The 18,698-nt window shown below is 41.8% G+C and overlaps 1 pseudogene; it reads left to right on the top strand.

Moving 5' to 3' along the window:
• The window catches only part of LOC139412606 (mitochondrial S-adenosylmethionine carrier protein-like), a 75,354-nt pseudogene that overhangs the window by 10,607 nt on the left and 46,049 nt on the right, over positions 1-18,698 (top strand).

Here is an 18,698-nt window from a genome sequence, read left to right as displayed (position 1 = left end):
ATGGGCAAGTTTATTAATGTTTGAAGTGTAATTTGTTCAAATTACTGCTACAATAAATAAAAACATTTTAAAAAAACATTTAATTGTCAGCCTTTCCCTGTACGAATAGCCTGTTTGCCCATACTGTTGATTGATTCAATAATTTGAATAATACAATGAAAGCAAGTAACAAACATATGAATTAGATGCAGAAATCCTGTGCATGTAACAAATAAACGTTCATTTGATATATATAGTGTGTGTTTACCAGAGACAGTAATGTGAAAACAACATGGCCTGCACCAAAGTCAGATTAGGATATAGAACATCATAAAGTGTAATTTACCTGGGGTTTTTCATAATTGTGGCTACTACTTTCACCACTTTTAGATGCTCTGATGAAGGTCAATGGACCGAAAGCTCAGCTACAATCACTATGTTTAGAACATGGCACAATGCCTCACATGTAAATCCTTAAAGAGATGGGTGGGGCTAAGGCTTAAGAGGGTGTGAACGATGCCGAATAGTTGTGTACAAAGAACGGCTCTTTAGTACAGTCGGTGTACCAAAACATTCAAGGGGCATTTCCTCAAAAGTGAGGTTACAAGTTTATAAAATTTCAAAGCAGCATTACTTTTCATTTCCCTCAACTGCACTGCATTGTATATATTATTGAAGCTCTGAGTCAGTACTTTTATCCAATGTAGAAAACACAATTTCAAATTTTGTAACAAGACCAAAAAGAAGTGGTCGGTCACATGTTGCTTATTATTTTTATTCTCTTTTTGGAACTGAATTGATGTATTGTGTATTGGCTTTGGGACATTTAAAGGGCTTTTATGTTTTGGACCACACACACACACACACACACACACACACACACACACACACACTAATGTACCCAACTCACTCTTCACTCTGCAAATCATCTAATGATAACTGGGTTCTTTGTCTGTTGCCTCTATGAAGTTGCCACTGAGTTGCTCTAATCATTTTTATTGTATGAGAAATATTGGTTGGTTACCCCAGTGCTGTGACTTGTGTTTACATGGTGTGTCATATCCATTCTTTCCACTGGTTATCTGGCAAACAGGCTACACTCGAGGGAGTCTCTTCTGCTGATGTGTCTGGAAGCTCTCTCCTACTCTGTTCACTGCCACCCACCTGGCGCCCCAAACAAAAATCTTCATCTTTACCCCTCTCTAAAAACACCACTACAGAACTGGCACCCGAACAGGGACCTATGGAGAAAAGCACCCATGAATACACCACACACGCAAAGTTGTTGAGTCATGTATTTAATTGGAACCCCATAATGTGTCAATGTGGACACGCCAATGGAATTTGTGACCGGAATTCTTTCATTGTGGACGGACTCGATTGTGTAATGGAGTTGGAGAGCACTGTGCCTCATCCCCAGGTTTCTGGCTCGCCTATAACCTCTCCACCATTACCCTCCCCTCAACCTCTTCCTTTTACCCTGCCCAGACAGACTGGGACAGTTGTCTCTGAGCTCACTGGACAAATGGAACAACAATCGAGACACACCATTAACAGTTTGAAAATGCAGGAGAATGCCGTTCGCAAACAAAGTGAAAGTGTGAAGGCCCATCAGAAAGATGTGCATCTGAGGTTGGCTCACCTACCCCTTCAAATGGAGGAAAACCAACACCAAACTGTATTTGCAAGATTCTCTGAAACAGGATGTTCAATGGAAAATGCAAAGTTTCAAAACACTCAGAAACTAACCATCATCTAGGCATGACCTGTCTTGAGTCTTGAGTTTAGCAGATTAGCTTTTGTCTCTGTGTGTCATCGCTCTCTGCTAGGTGTGGGTCTATGCAGTGCTTTTGAATTGCCTGAATTGCTTTTGAATTGCCTGAATTCCCTACATGCTAGGTGGGGGCTGTGCTGGGATGTGTGGACCTCACCTTCTTCCCCCTGGACACCATTAAGACCAGAATGCAGAGCCAGCAGGGCTTCGCAAAGGTTGGGAGTTTCCGGGGCATCTATGCAGGGGTCTCATCAGCTGCCATCGGCTCTTTCCCCAATGATGAGTCACTCATTATGAGTCTCTGGCACCAATAAGACACCACAGACATAAGCTACCTGTTGACAAACTATAATAGCCTACCCAGCATGGAGAGTGTCTGATGGGAAAGTTTATTAATCTTTCAAGTGTAATTTGTTCAAATTCTGTCAAATTCTCTGACATGCAGTCAACTTGTGGGTGCCTTTCCAAATCATGTCCAATCAATTGAATTTACCACAGGTGGACTCCAATCAATTGAATTTACCACAGGTGGACTCCAATCAAGTTGTAAAAACATCTCAAGGATCATAAATGGAAACTGGATAAACCTGAGCTTAATTTCGAGTCTCATATCAAAGGGCCTGAATACTTGTGTAAATAAATTATTTAAAAAAATCTTTAATACATTTGCAAACATTTTTAAAAACCTGTTTACACTTTGCCATTATGGGGTATTGTGTGTATTTTTATAAGGCTGTAACATAACAAAATGTGGAAAAAGGGAAGGGGTCTGTCATGGATTCCCCTGTACTGCTGCTCATTCCGTGCATTTACAGTGTAAGGAGGATCAGAGCTATATTCAATCAAATTCACGAGTAGATGGCAAACCTATGTTTAACCCTTTATCATAGTTGGTATCTCTTGATGGATTTGTCCAACATTGTGTGACAGAAAACATTACTTTTCTGTCCTTGCATTTATGGCAGTGTAAGTTTTCGTTATATCATACATTAAGCATTATTCATTTCAATTAGACATTGAACTTGAACCCTGTAAGAATCCTGGATCTAGCCATTTTTGGGTTCTTACTACTACACAAACAGTAATAATGATACTTGGAACAGAGAAGTTTTACATGACTCGTTCAAACTAAAGTTAAAACATAGAACATTCATGTGCAGGCACAGTACTCAATTAGTATCAATGCTCTAGGTTCCACAGTAACAACATGAAGTAATGCCTTGGATAAATGTTATATAATGGTATCACATTATATCAAGCATAATAGTTTTTAGACAGTCCTTATGTTATGGGGTAAACAGTTAATGGGCACACAAATCCCAAATGGTGTGATTGCAAAATCGAATGCTTCTAACCGAAAGAGTCACCTTACTTTGATACTTAAAATCTAAATCGATACTGTCATTAACGTGGTTATTCAATAATTATGCATAATACTTGTTGGGTGAGCATTTGATTTGGTGTCCAGCTGATAAATTATGCCATGATATTTTCACACATCATCATCGGATGCAGGAAGGAATTTACCGAATAACAGTCAAGTGATAACAGTCAAGTGACGAACAGCTGTGATAGCGCATGCCATGCAACAACAGCCCAAATTTTGGGAAAAAGGTATTCGAGAGGATTGTCAAGAATATTTTGGTGTCTCATTCATTACACTCCTGAAGAGAGTTGTGCCTGGATCCACTTTGGATTTAATATCCCTGGTGAATTGATGTTGATCATCTGTTGTTGTCTGCTTGATTTACACCAGGGCCTCGTTAGATTTAACAGAGAAATCACTAAGGTACTGAGTTCATGTTTTCATATGTTTTTGTGCCTCGGATTGGACACAGAGTCGACTGTGCACAGTTGTGTTGGATGAACCATTGTGCAACACCCAATGCTATTCCTATTAATTATTCTGTATATAATTACAAATGACATAGCCTAGTGGGCTTATTCACAACATGATCTGGTAATGTAATAACATGACAAATACATGTCACGTATACTCCCTCTCCGGCACTCGAGGTCAACAGGCTCCTCATTATTACGCACACCTGTCACTATCGTTACGTGCACCAGCGCCTCACCAGACTCCATCACCTGCTTGATTACCTTTCATATATATATATATGTATATATATATATATATATATATATATATATATGTCACACCCTTTGGTTTTTTCTCTAGGCGTTATCGTTTCTGTTCCAGTGTTCATGGCTGTAAGCTACCCGTGTTTCTTGTTTTGTTCTATGTTAATTTATTTATTAACTACGCTCCCTGAACTTGCTTCCCGACTCCCAGCATACACGTTACAGAATAACTCCTGACCAAAGGGAAGCATCAGGGAGTGTTTTTTTGTTGTTTTGTTAGTGTAGGTGATGTCGGGTCCTGGTGTCGCAACTGGTGTTCCTGCGCCTCAGCAGAAGTGACCGGCCTGGCCCCCAGGACTGTCCCTCTGGTCAGAGTCCTGCGCCTGGAGACCCACGTCGGTCCGGTGCTCGAGGTCACCAGGCTGCTCAGTATTACGCACACCTGTCACCATCCTTACTCACACCATCGCCTCATCAGACTCACCTGGAAGGGGAGTGGGAGTAGACTTGACAGTCCTAAAAGTGCACTGAAATTACTTAGGAACTGTGCACACTTTGAAGACAACAGTTAGACCGTCAAGAATTTGAGAAATAATAGAAAAGTAATAACATGAGTAATAAATACACAATGAGTAACGATAACTCGGCGAAATACACTGGGTACTAGTATTGCGTCGATGTGCAGGGGTACGAGTTAATTGAGGTAGATACAGTATGTGCATACTAACTAGGGATAAAGTGACTAGGCAACAGGATAGCTAAAACAGTAGCAGCCACATATGAGATGAGTCAAAAAGTTAGTGAAAAAAAGGTCTATCTGGTTAACTATTTAAATAACTATTATATAACTATTATAACTAACTAAATAACTATTTATAATAACCATCAGCAGTCTCATTGCTTGGGGGTAGAAGGTATTTTTGGGAGCAGCTCGACAGGAAGTCCAAGATCCAGTTGCAGTGGAAGGTGTTCAGTCCCAGGGTCCTGAACTTAGTGATGATGTTGGAGGGCACTATGGTATTGAATACTGAGCTGTAGTCAATGAAAAGCATTCTCACATAGATGTGCCTGTTGTCCAGAAGGGAAAGGGCGGTGTGGAGTGCAATAGAGATTGCGTCATCTGTGGATCTGTTGTGGCGGTATGTGAATGGGTGAGTCCAGTGTGTCTAGGCAGATGTGAGCCATGACCAGCCTGTCAAAGCATTTCATGGCTACAAATGTGAGTGCTATGGGCGATAGTCATTTAGATGGGTTACCTTCACGTTCTTGGGCGCAGGGACTATGGTGGTCTGCTTGAAACATGTAGGTATTACAGACTGGGTCAGGGAGTGGTTTTCAAGACGCATTCATTTTAGTCATTTAACAGATGCACTTATTCAGCTTGACCAAGCAGGCTCCCGAGTGGCGCAGCAGTCTAAGGCACTGTATTTCAGTGCTAGAGGTGTCACTACAGACCCTGATTCAATTTCAGGCTTTAATTGGGAGTCCAATAGGGCGGTGCACAATTGTCCCAGCGTTGTCTGGGGTAGGCCGTCATTGTGAAATACTAATTTGTTCGTAACTGGCTTGCCTAGTTAAATAAAGTACAATTGACTTACAATAGTGAGTAAAACATTTTCATATTTGTTCGTACTGGTCCCCCATGAGAATCAAACCCACAACCCTGGAGTTGTAAGTGCCATGCTCTACTAACTGAGTCACACAGGACTTCTACACCGTGCTTCTACACCTGCATTGCTTGCTGTTTGGGGTTTTAGGCTGGGTTTCTGTACAGCACTTTGAGATATCAGCTGATGTACGAAGGGCTATATAAATACATTTGATTTGATTTGACTTGCCAGCTGCTCAGGGCATTGTAACAGTTTTGACTTGAGGTTATTGTTTGTAGGTAGGTAGGTTGTGCCTACCAGAGAAAATATTGATTTCTCCTTTTTGTTTGAGGGAATGAGTCCTGTCTGGTCCATCAAGTCTACACCAATACAAAGGACTCATTTAAAAGTCAGTATGGAAATACACTTTTCATAAACCTTTAAAACATTGGCAATAACTTCAAAACAACTGTTCTTTTGTGTGGGTTTTATTACCAACATAAATAAACATAAGCTTTGGTTCCTCAAGAAAACTTCTGTACCTCGGGCCTAAAAGAGTCCAGCCCAGTAAAGGAGTGTAGCTTAAACCCAACCACACAACCATAAAGAGTATCAAATCTCAGTAGTCTTTAACTACAACTGACCACAAATCAGCACGGTATAAATCACATTCAAACAAATTAAATACCGTATGCAAAAAAGTTGTGGTCTGTCAGGCAATCCAATCCGCCAACAGATCTTCTGCTGAGGAAGACCACAACGAAACAGCTGAGAACAACTGAGATGTGTAGTCCAAAGGAAGAAATGAGTGGATCCGATCCTGGTTAAACTTGAGACAAGGCTACAAAGCTGACTTTTAAATACAACAAAAGAGTTGAACACTCCTCATTCGCACCACCATCACACCCCTCTATTGCGCAGCTGATGCTGGCTATTTAATTGGGAATTAAAGGGGAAGCGCACTATTGGAAGGAGAAGCACAGACGGTTCAGACAAATTCAGGGCCGTCACAGTATGTCACAGTATGTCACAGTATGCTCTGAGTACATGTCCTGGTAATCTGTCTGGCCCCGCGGCCTCCTAAATGTCTGGCCCAGCTGCAGTCTTACTCACATCAGCCACAGAGAGCGAGATAACACAGTCGTCCATAACGCAACATTTGTTGTGACAAAACCATCAGTAGAGTTTAAAATGCAATGGAAACCCATTTCACTTTTATTTTTTATACGGTACATGGGGAATTTATCCACAAAAGTCATTTTTACTTTGCACAATCATCATGCACAGTATTTTATCCACAACAAGTCAATATGATGGAAATACATCTCTGGTGGGAAAATGCGCATATTGTCTTGATACAGATTTTAGAAGTTTCACATAAAAATCTGTCGCCAATTGGATATCAAGGCAATCAAACAAGCTAAGCGTCAGTACAGAGACAAAGTGGAGTCGCAATTCAACGGCTCAGACACGAGAGGTATGTGGCAGAGTCTACAGTCAATCACGGACTACAAAAGAAAAACCAGCCCCGTCGCGGGTCACGATGTCTTGCTCCCAGAGAGACTAAACAACTTTTTTGCTCGCTTTGGGGACAATACAGTGCCACTGACAGGGCCCGCTACCAAAACCTGCGGGCTCTCCTTCACTGTAGCCAATGTGAGTAAAACATTTAAACGTGTTAACCCTCGCAGGGCTGCAGGCCCAGACGGCATCCCCAGCCGCGTCCTCAGGGCATGCGCAGACCAGCTGGCTGGTGTGTTTACAGACATATTCAATCAATCCTTATCCCAGTCTGCTGTTCCCACATGCTTCAAGAGGGCCAACATCGTTCCTGTTCCCAAGAAAGCTAAGGTAACTGAGCTAAATGACTACTGCCCTGCAGCACTCACTTCCGTCATCATGAAGTGCTTTGAAAGACTAGTCAAGGATCATATCACCTCCACCCTACCTGACACCCTAGACCCACTACAATTTGCTTACCGCCCCAATAGGTCCACAGACGAAACGCAGTCGCCATCACACTGCACACTGCCCTAACCCATCTGGACAAGAGGAATACCTATGTAAGAATGCTGTTCATCGATTACAGCTCAGCATTTAACACCATAGTACCCTCCAAACTCGTCATTAAGCTTGAGACCCTGGGTCTCGACCCCGCCCTGTGCAACTGGGTCCTGGACTTCCTGAGGGTAGGTAACAACATCTCCACCCCGCTGATCCTCAACACTGGGTCCCCAAGGGTGCCTTCTCAGCCCTCTCCTGTACTCCCTGTTCACCCACGACTGCGTGGCCATGCACGCCTCCAACTCAATCATCAAGTTTGCAGACGACACTACAGTGGTAGGCTTGATTACCAACAACAACGAATAAATGTATCACTAGCCACTTTATATCATGTTTACATACCTTACATTACTCATCTCATATGTATATACTGTATTCTATACCATCTACTGCATCTTGCCATCTTGAAGTAATTAAATGTATCACTAGCCACTTTAAACAATGCCACTTTATATAATGTTCTCATACCCTACATTACTCATCTCATATGTATATTCTGTACGCTATACCTTCTACTGCATCTTGCCATCTTGATGTAATGTATCACTAGCCACTTTAAACAATGCCGCTTCATATAATGTTTTCATACCCTACATTACTCATCTCATATGTATATACTGTACCATCTACTGCATCTTGCCATCTTGATGTAATGTAACACTAGCCACTTTAAACAATGCCGCTTCATACAATGTTCTCATACCCTACATTACTCATCTCATATGTATATACTGTACTCTATACCATCTACTGCATCTTGCCATCTTGATGTAATGTATCACTAGCCACTTTAAACAATGCCGCTTCATATAATGTTTTCATACCCTACATTACTGATCTCATATGTATATACTGTACTCTATACCACCTACTGCATCTTGCCTATGCCGTTCTGTACCATCACTCATTTATATATTTGTATGTACATATTTGTATTCATTCCTTTACACTTGTGTGTATAACGTAGTTGTTGTGAAATTGTTAGGTAATTTTTTTATTTATTTTTTATTTCACCTTTATTTAACCAGGTAGGCAAGTTGAGAACAAGTTCTCATTTACAATTGCGACCTGGCCAAGATAAAGCAAAGCAGTTTGACACATACAACGACAGAGTTACACATGGAGTAAAACAAACATACAGTCAATAATACAGTATAAACAAGTCTGTATACGATGTGAGCAAATGAGGTGAGATAAGGGAGGTAAAGGCAAAAAAAGGCCATGGTGGCAAAGTAAATACAATATAGCAAGTAAAACACTGGAATGGTAGATTTGCAATGGAAGAGTGTGCAAAGTAGAAATAAAAATAATGGGGTGCAAAGGTGTTATATTACTTGCTAGATATTACTGCATGGTCGGAACTAGAAGCACAAGCATTTCGCTACACTTGCATTAACACCTGCTAACCATGTGTATGTGACAAATACATTTGATTTGATTTGAGAAACCTAGCTACTAAGGGGCTTTTTTGAGCTCTCCTAGTTGTGCCATTGAGGAACTAGAACAAGCACACAAAGTTTGTCGTTATTTTGTTTGGAACACAGCCCTGAATCCCCGCCATCACACAATTACAGTTGTGGTTTACGGAATCCAAAAACAGTCCATTATAAATCGCAATCTGGGTCAGGTGGGCATCATTTGAAAGGGCTACAATGAGACCTGCATTCTCCATTCTTAATGGGTTGTGATTTTTACACTGCTGCCTTAATGAAGTAAGCACTTTTCTCTAATTCTACTCACTCTACCTACTCACTCACTATTGTTTTGACAATATCGCAATATTATTTTTGCACTAGTTTGATATGCCTGCACCGAAATTCCAGTATTTTTCCTTCATAGTTTGTACTCCATATCCTCCTTAAATGGGGAGGCATTTTTTTTTGCACTTTTATTTCCATGACTGATCAAAATTAATTTTCTTAGGGCTCTCTCTTGTCCCTCTGCAGAAGTAATATATATTGATTTGCAATAAAATCACAGTATGGAATCCCAATACATATAGAATCGTGAGAATCCCAATTCATATACATATCGAATTGGCACATAAGTATTGTGAGAATATCGTTTCATGAGGCCCTCGGCAATTGCCAGCGCTACCCTACTCCCCCTTTTCCTTCCCTGTTTCTCACTCTGCCCCCCCCCCCCCCCCCCCCCCCCCCCATAGTCAGTGTCATTAAATGCTGTGTGCAGGTTGACTAATGGTCCCTAAACTCTGACTCCCTAAACGTTCTTTGTCACTTATGAAAGCATCAAGACCCTGCTCGGAGCCCACAGAGCCCTCTCAGCCCCGTACAAGGTACCTGTCAGTCACCAAGACTTCCTGGGAGAAATAGCCTGTCTCCCAGCTTATGTTTTCTTGATTTCTTTCTCTCCAACCTCTCTCTCTCCCTCTCTCTATCTCCCCCCTCTCCCCTCTCTCGCTCTCTCTCTCTTTGTGTCACAGTCCAAAAGAACAATACAGCATGCTTGTTTACATAATTGTGTGAAAATTTCACAGACAAATATGCACAGGGTTAGAATGTGGTTTTAGCTGTGGGCCTCGAGCCCAGTTGGATGACTTTAGGTCCCTGGGCGTCTTAACATTTCACCACCAGCTGGGTAAATAAGATCTCATTACTGGTTATTGACTTAGCTGTTTTCCCAGCAAGGCAACAGACTCCATCCATTTTTGGGCTTTAAAGCCATGAGGAGAGAGACACAATGTCTTCTATTGGTCTAATACTAATCGCTCTCAGCTAAAGAATCCGTCTCTCTGGGGCTGGCTCTTCACTTTAGCAGGTTCTCCTGCCTTCTCCTGCCTCCTGCCACAACCTCTGTCATCCTGCTAATACTGGTCCTAAGTGTTCCTGGCTTTTGGATAGATGTCATGCCAAGTTTTACATGTTTATAAAATGGCTGTTCTCACTGTATTGTGAAACACTAAGTATTTTATGTTGCCTTTTTGTTCAGTCAGAAGAGAATAAGAAATGTAAGGCATATCAAACATCATATGCACAGAAGTTGAATAGCCTTAAAATAAAGCCATAGAAGACACTTTTATCAATTGCAACTTACAGTCATGCACGCATGCATTTTTCACATTGGTGGTCCCCAGGAATCGAACCCACTACCCTGGTGTTGCAAGTGCCATGCGCTACCAATTGAGCTACAAACTATCTTGCAGTTGGTGTGTATTTTTCTCCCCATATTTTCTTCTTGGTTCATAGTCAACTCTGTTGCATCAGCTTCACAGTATTATTCCAGCGGGCCATACTTTTCTGGGCCTGATGTTGTGGATGAGAGTCTCTGACGTCTCTCTGACAATAGTTTGGAGAGTTGAGAGTGAGGTCAGCGCCGCCTTTAACCCTTTACCCGCTGCCAGGGATTAGAGCACTTCAAAAGGGGGATCCGTGGAGCAGAGCAAGGGCAGTGCCCTTCTGCATTCTGGGTAAGCGTTATGTGATTCAAAGGGTGTAATCTCCCAGGTTAGTCATAAAAGACCTGCCCCAGGGCAGCTTAGAGATACACAGCGAAGACAAAAACATCTTCCAGATTACGCAACCGTTTCCACATAGGCTATTTCATTCTGTCTTCTTCCCACGATACATATTAGGAGTTGATTACAGATAGAAATGATATGTTTTCTATAAATTATCTTAGGAATTAGATAATGGTAAACTCAAAACTTAATGTTGACTTTGACTTTAAGTCACATTTTCAGTGCCCTTTCAGTGTCTGTTTGTCTGCCCTAAATAAATAGAGGTGTTGGAAGGTTCAGTTATATCTGAGGTTCTTTGTGACCTGTGCAGTCATCATTAAAGAGCGACTGAACATACCAATCCTGCGTGTTTTTTTGTTGCTCATTAAGATGTTTATTTATTTCAATCTTGGGGGTGTGGTTTAATGTGACAGTTACTGACGTTTGTCCCCCAGGAGACACCATTAACCCCATTCCAGTACATGAAACACTGACATCATGCACAGATGCGAGCGACTACTGACTGCAGTAAGAAAGCCATCGCCATCTGCACCCTTCAACATAACCTAGATTGACGTTTTGGGGGTTTTCATATGCTTACAAGGATGTTTTGATTCTTGCTTGAACGGTTGCTAAGATTATGTTTGATTGTGATCGTTGCAAAATGATAATTTTGGATGCAGCCGGTGTTAGCTAGAATGCTAACGCTCATATTTACTGTAGCAAAAGCTAGCCAAAGATTTTACTGGTTGAAATGTAAGTGTTTTTTTAAAGTATAATGCAGTTGATTTGCAATGACGACACAAACATTATATTAAGCATGCAATTCATGCGAGCGTTACAATCCAATTTTATTCCAAAAGTAGCGTGAAATGCACTCATATGCAACATGTAAATAGAGGCTTTTTTTCTATAAGAACTCCCCCGTGTTCTGGCACCAACTTGCGATCTTTGCCCTCGTGCAGCAATGTTTGAAAACACAGAAAGGGGTTTATAGGAACGAAGCCAGTATCACTTCCTCAAAATAGTCTGAATTAATCTAAAATAATTTAAGAAGGTTTTAGTCACACAATTTTACATCTAACAAAGGTGTTTGGTGTAGTATTTCTCAAGTAATAAAATGTGCGATGTGTTGTCTTAAGTAAACAAAGTCCGATCTGCTGTGCTGCTGGGCAGATCTGTCTCACTGTCTGTGTGTTCTGCAATATGATTGGATAGAGTGCAGCTGTTTATCCCGTATTAGTAGGCAAGTGAGTATTGTCAAAATCAAAGCCCAAACCTCAAGTAGGCCTTGTACTCAAATCTCACAGAATTCTGACTTTATGACCAAAATTAACCTACTTGCTAATATCGGTCACATATGCCGTTTTCAATGAGAAGAGTTGGTTTTCGAGTTCAGTTCTGCTTTAAGGAGATAATTAAATGCACTGCTTCATCCTGTCTTTAAGTCCTGTCTCCACCCCTCATCCCACCTGACAGGTAACCCTGTGCCCTTTGACAGAGGATATGTCTGAATTAAAAAAAGATGTGGCTGCCTTAAAAAGCAAAGCACAACTTTAGAAACTGATCATATTATTATTATTATTATTATTATTATTATTATGGAACCTCTACTGCCAAAACTGTAAAAGCTACCAACACCAAAACATCTTTCAAACATCCAGACTAACACTGATCAGTTTGCCTGGCTACCTGAACTCCTTGCTCCGGTCAAACGTCACGCCCACAGATGTTAGTTTCTTTGTTCGTTTCTTCAATGAGTCTGGACATGAGTACCTCCACAACAATCTCTAGACTGGAAAAACATTCTAAACGTTCTGATTGGTCCCAGAAACCAATGCGTTGGGCCAGAGCCAGTCTAATAAAAAGCATGAGCTGACGCACACCCCCAAAAGCTGGTCGAAGTAATGACTAATGGTGTGTAAACTGTAGGCTATAAAATAAATAAATAGAGTCACACACTCTAGATACAAGCTCCCAGTAATTTATTGGGTAAACCACCAATGTTTCGACATCACTGTGCATTCTTCAGGGTCAGAGCCTGAATACACGTGGGTAAAGCGGAGGTTTGAAAATGCATCATTGGCTTTGCTACTCTGATTGGTTAGAGATGATCCAATCGCTGATTACTTTGCTTTGTACAACACCCCTCATGTTGATGTTATCACAATCTATAGCAATGACGGCAGTCTTAGACTGAAGTACAGTGCATTCGGAAAGTATTCAGACCATTTGACTTTTTCCACATTTTATGACATTACAGCCTTTTTCTGAAATGTATTTTTTTTTAAATCATCCTCATCAACCTACACACAATACTCCAACATGACATGTGAAAACGGGTTTTTGAAATTTATTACAAATAAAAATGAAATACCTTGTTTACATAAGTATTTCAGACCCTTTGCTATGAGACTCGAAATTGAGCTGAGGTGCATCCTGTTTCCATTAATCATCCTTGATGTTTCTACAACTTGATTGGAGTCCACTAGTGGTAAATTCAATTGATTGGAAATTATTTGGAAAGGCACACACCTGTCTATATAAGAGCCCACAGTTGACAGTGGATGTCAGAGCAAAAACTAAGCAATGAGGTGGAAGGAATTGTCCGTAGAGCTCTGAGACAGGATTGTGTCGAGGCACAGATCTGGGGAAGGGTAGAAAAAAATGTCTGTAGCATTGAAGGTCCCCAAGAACACAGTGGCCTCCATCATTCTTAAATGGAAGAAGTTTGGAAATAATTAGGAAGCTGAGGGTTGGTATGTGGAATTGGAGACAAGTGGGAGTGGAGTTGCTGTGGAGAGAGAGAATAATGGTTGAGGGACAGCTATTGGGGAACAGTGGGGGGGGATCTTGGAGGGTTCGGGTTTCACAAGATTCTGATCATGAAAAAGGGGAAAAAAAGGAAAAAAGGGGGAAAAAAGGAAACTATGACATGTATTTTATATCACTATCATGCACACGCACCCTCACACATCAGGATGGCTCTGTTGCGGAAAGACTGATACATGTTTGATAGTGACTTGATGCTGTATTGTTTGTCCTTCATGTTCCAATACTTTAATGTTACACCTTCCTTGTGTTTTTTTTTTGTAATAAATAATAAAAAGTAATAATAATAATAAAAGACTTCCTAGAGCTGGCTGCCCGGCCAAACTGAGCAATAGGGGGAGAAGAGCCTTGGTCAGGGAGGTGACCAAGAACTCGATGGTCACTCTGACAGAGCTCTAGAGTTCCTCTGTGGAGATGGGAGAACCTTCCAGAACGACAACCATCTCTGCAGCAATCCACCAATCAGGCCTTTATGGTAGAGTGGCCAGACGGAAGCCACTCTTCAGTAAAAGGTCAATGACAGCCCGCTTGGAGATTGCCAAAACGCACCTAAAAACTACCAGACCATGAGAAACAAGTTCTCTGATCTGATGAAACCAAGATGGAACTCTTTGGCCTGAATGCCAAGCATCACGTCTGGAGGAAACTTGGCACCATCCCTACGGTGAAGCATGGTGGTGGCATGTTTTCAGCGGTAGGGACTGGGAAACTTGTCAGAATTGATGCAAAGATAAGCAAAGCAAAGTACAGAGAGATACTTGATGAAAACCTTCCAGAGCGCTCAGGACCTCAGACTGGGGCGAAGGTTTACCTTCCAACAGGACAACGAGCCTAAGCACACAGCCAAGACAACGCAGGAGTGGCTTCGGGACAAATCTCTGAATGTCCTAGAGTGGCCCAGCCAGAGCCCGGACTTGAACCTGATCGAACATCTGTGGAGAGACCTGAAAATAGCTGTGCAGCGTTGCTCCCTATCCAATCTGACAGACCTTGAGAGGATCTGCATAGAATAATGGAAGAATCTCCCCAAATACAAGTGTTCCAAGCTTGTAGCGTTATACCCAAGAAGACTTGATGCTGTATTTGCTGCTAAAGGTGCTTCAACAAAGTACTGAGTCAAGGGTCTGAAGACTTAAGTAAATTTTTTTGTTTTAATAAATTACCAAAAATGTCTAAAAACCTGTTTTTGCTTTGTTATTATGGGATATTGTGTGTAGATTGATGAGGGGGGAAAACTATTAAATTAATTTTAGAATAAGACGGTAACGTAATAAAATGTGAAAATTCTGAATACTTTCCGCAGACACCGTAGATATTCCTCTTGTCCAGATGGAATAGGGCAGTGTGCAGTGTGATGGTGATTGCATCGTCTGTGGATCTATTGGGAGCTGTATGCAAATTGAAGGGGGTCTAGGGTGTCATTTAAGGTGGAGGTGATATGATCCTTAACTAGCCCCTCAAAGAACTTCATGACAACAGAAGTGAATACTTCAGGGCGATAGTTATTTAGTTCAGTTACCTTTACTTTCTTGGTTACAGGAACAGTGGTGGACATCTTGAGGAAAGTGGGAATAGCAGACTGGTAGAGGGAGAGATTGAATATGCCCGTAAACGCTCCAGCCAGCTGGTCTGTGCATGCTCTGAGGACGCGGCTAGCGATGCTGTCTGGGCCGGCAGCCTTGCGACTGTTAACACGCTTAAGTGTCTCTCTCACGTCGGCCACGGAGAACGAGAGCCCACAGTCCTTAGGAGAAGGCCGCTTTGGTAACACTGTGTTATCTTCAAAGCGGGTGAAGAAGGTGTTTAGCTTGTCCGGGACCAAGACGTGGCTGCCAAAAATGTCTCGTGCTTGAGCCGTTGAATTGAATCCACTTTGTTTCTGCATCAAATCAACTTTTATTGCCTTACAGAGGGCATAACTGCACTGTTTGTATTAAACCTTATTCCCAGTCACCTTGCCGTGGTTAAATGCGATGGTTAGCACTTTCAGTTTTGCGCTAATACTGAAATCTGTCCACGGTTTTGGTTAGGGTAGGTTTTATTAATAGCCACAGTGGGAACAACATCCCCTATACAATTCCTGATGAACTCAGTCACCTTGTCCATGTACAGTCGTGGCCAAAAGTTTTGAGAATGACACAAATATTAATTTTCACATAGTCTGCTGCCTCAGTTTGTATGATGGCAATTTGCATTTACACTAGAATGTTATAAAGAGTGATCAGATGAATTGCAATTAATTGCAAAGTCCCTCTTTGCCATGCAAATGAACTGAATCCCCCAAAAACTTTTCCACTGCATTTCAGCCCTGTCACAAAAGGACCAGCTGACATCATGTCAGTGATTCTCTCATTAACACAGGTGTGAGTGTTGACGAGGACCAGGCTGGAGATCCCTCTGTCATGCTGATTGAGTTCAAATAACAGACTGGAAGCTTCAAAAGGAGGGTAGTGCTTGGAATCAACCACGGTTACCTGCAAGGAAACACGTGCCGCCATCATTGCTTTGCACATAAAAGGGCTTCACAGGCAAGGATATTGCTGCCAGTAAGATTGCACCTAAATCAACCATTTATCAGATCACCAAGAACTTCAAGGAGAGCGGTTCAATTGTTGTGAAGAAGGCTTAAGGGCGCCCAAGAAAGTCCAGCAGGCGCCAGGACCGTCTCCTAAAGTTGATTCAGCTGCGGGATCGGGGCACCACCAGTACAGAGCTTGCTCAGGAATGGCAGCAGGCAGGTGTGAGTGAATCTGCACGCACAGTGAGGCAAAGACTTTTGGAGGATGGCCTGATGTCAAGAAGGGCAACAAAGAAGCCACTTCACAGGAAAAACATCAGGGACAGACTGATATTCTGCAAAAGGTCCAGGGATTGGACTGCTGAGGACCGGGGTTAAGTCATTTTCTCTGATGAATCCCCTTTCCGATTGTTTGGGGCATCCGGAGAAGACAAGGTGAGCGCTACCATCAGTCCTGTGTCATGCCAACAGTAAAGCATCCTGAGACCATTCATGTGTGGGGTTGCTTCTCAGCCAAGGGAGTGGGCTCACACACAATTTTTTCCTAAGAACACAGCCATGAATAAAGAACGGTACCAACACATCCTCCGAGAGCAACTTCTCCCAACCATCCATGAACAGTTTGGTGACGCACAATGCACCTTGCCATAAAGCAAAAGTTATAACTAAGTTGCCCGGGGAACAAAACATTGATATTTTGGGTCCATGGCCAGGAAACTCCCCAGACCTTAATCCCTTTGAGAACTTGTGGTCAATCCTCAAGAGGCGGGTGGACAAACAATATGCAATAATGGGCTGCCATCAATCAGGATGTGGCCCAGAAGTTAATTGACAGCACCAGGGCGGATTGCAGAGGTCTTGAAAAAGAAGAGTCAACTCTGCAAATATTGACTCTTTGCATCAACTACATGCAATTGTCAATAAAAGCCTTTGACACTTATGAAATGCTTGTAATTATACTTCAGTATTCCATAGTAACATATGACAAAAATATCTAAAGACACTGAAGCAGCAAACTTTGTGAAAATGTATATTTGTGTAATTCTCAAAACTTTTGGCCATGACTGTATACGTCAATGTTATTCTCAGAGGCAACCTGGAACATTTCCCAGTCAGCGTGACCAAAACAATCTTGAAGCATGGATTCTGATAGATCAGACCAGCGTTGAATAGATTTTAGCACGGATACGTCATGTTTGAGTTCCTGTCTATAGGAGCAGAATGGAGTCGTGATCTGTTTTGCCGAATGGAGGGTGGGGGGGGCCTTATAAGCATCCCAGAAGTTGGAGTAGCAGTGGTCGAATGTTTCAGCAGTGCGAGTACTGCAGTCAATGTGTTGATAGAACTTCAATTGAATTTTCCTCAAATTTGCTTTGTTAAAATCCCCAGCTGCAATAAATGCGGTCTCAGGATATGTGGTTTCGAGTTTGCATAAAGTCCAGTAAAGTTCTTTGAGGGCCGTCTTGGTATCAGCTTGAGGGGGAATATACACGGCTGTGACTATAACCGGAGAATTATCTTGTGAGGTAATACGGTCGGCATTTGATTGTGAGGTACTCTAGGGCAGGTGAACAAAAGGACTTTATCACAATCATACCATGAGTAGTTAATCTTGAAACATAAACCTCTGCCTTTCTTCTGCCCGTGGAGAGTTCTTTATTTCTGTCGATGTACTGGGAACCCAGCTGGCTGTATGGAAGGGGACTGTCTATCCGGAGAGATATACAGTAGGGCAAAAAAGTATTTAGTCAGCCACCAATTGTGCAAGTTCTCCCACTTAAAAATATGAGAGAGGCCTGTAATTTTCATCATAGGTACACTTCAACTATGACAGACAAAATGTGGAAAATAATCCAGAAAATCACATTGTAGGATTTTTAATTAATTTATTTGCAAATTATGGTGGAAAATGAGTATTTGGTCAATAACAAAATAACACTTACCTTTGATGATCTTCATCAGAATGCACTCACAGGAATCCCAGTTCCACAATAAATGTTTGTTTTGTTCGATAAAGTCCATAATTTATGTCCAAATACCTCCTTTTGTTTGTGTGTTTAGTTCACAAATCATGAGGTGCGGGCACGTCCAGGCGAAAGTTCAGACGAAAAGTCCAAAAAGTTATATTACAGTTCGTAGAAACATGTCAAACGATGTATAGAATCAATCTTTAGGATGTTTTTATCATAAATCTTCAATAATGTTTCAACCGGACAATTCCTTTGTCTTTAGAAATGCAATGGAACGCAGGTCGCTCTCACAGCCACGCGCGTGACCAGCTCATGGCCTTCTGCCAGACACCTGATTGAAACAGCTCTTATTTGCTCCCCCTTCACAGTAGAAGCCTGAAACAACATTCTAAAGACTGTTGACATCTAGTGGAAGCCTTAGGAAGTGCAA

This window comes from Oncorhynchus clarkii, chromosome 7, assembly GCF_045791955.1.
Source record: "Oncorhynchus clarkii lewisi isolate Uvic-CL-2024 chromosome 7, UVic_Ocla_1.0, whole genome shotgun sequence".
Lineage (NCBI taxonomy): Eukaryota > Metazoa > Chordata > Actinopteri > Salmoniformes > Salmonidae > Oncorhynchus > Oncorhynchus clarkii.
Note: the sequence above shows the minus strand (reverse complement) of the source record. Positions and strands in the feature narration are given on the sequence as shown.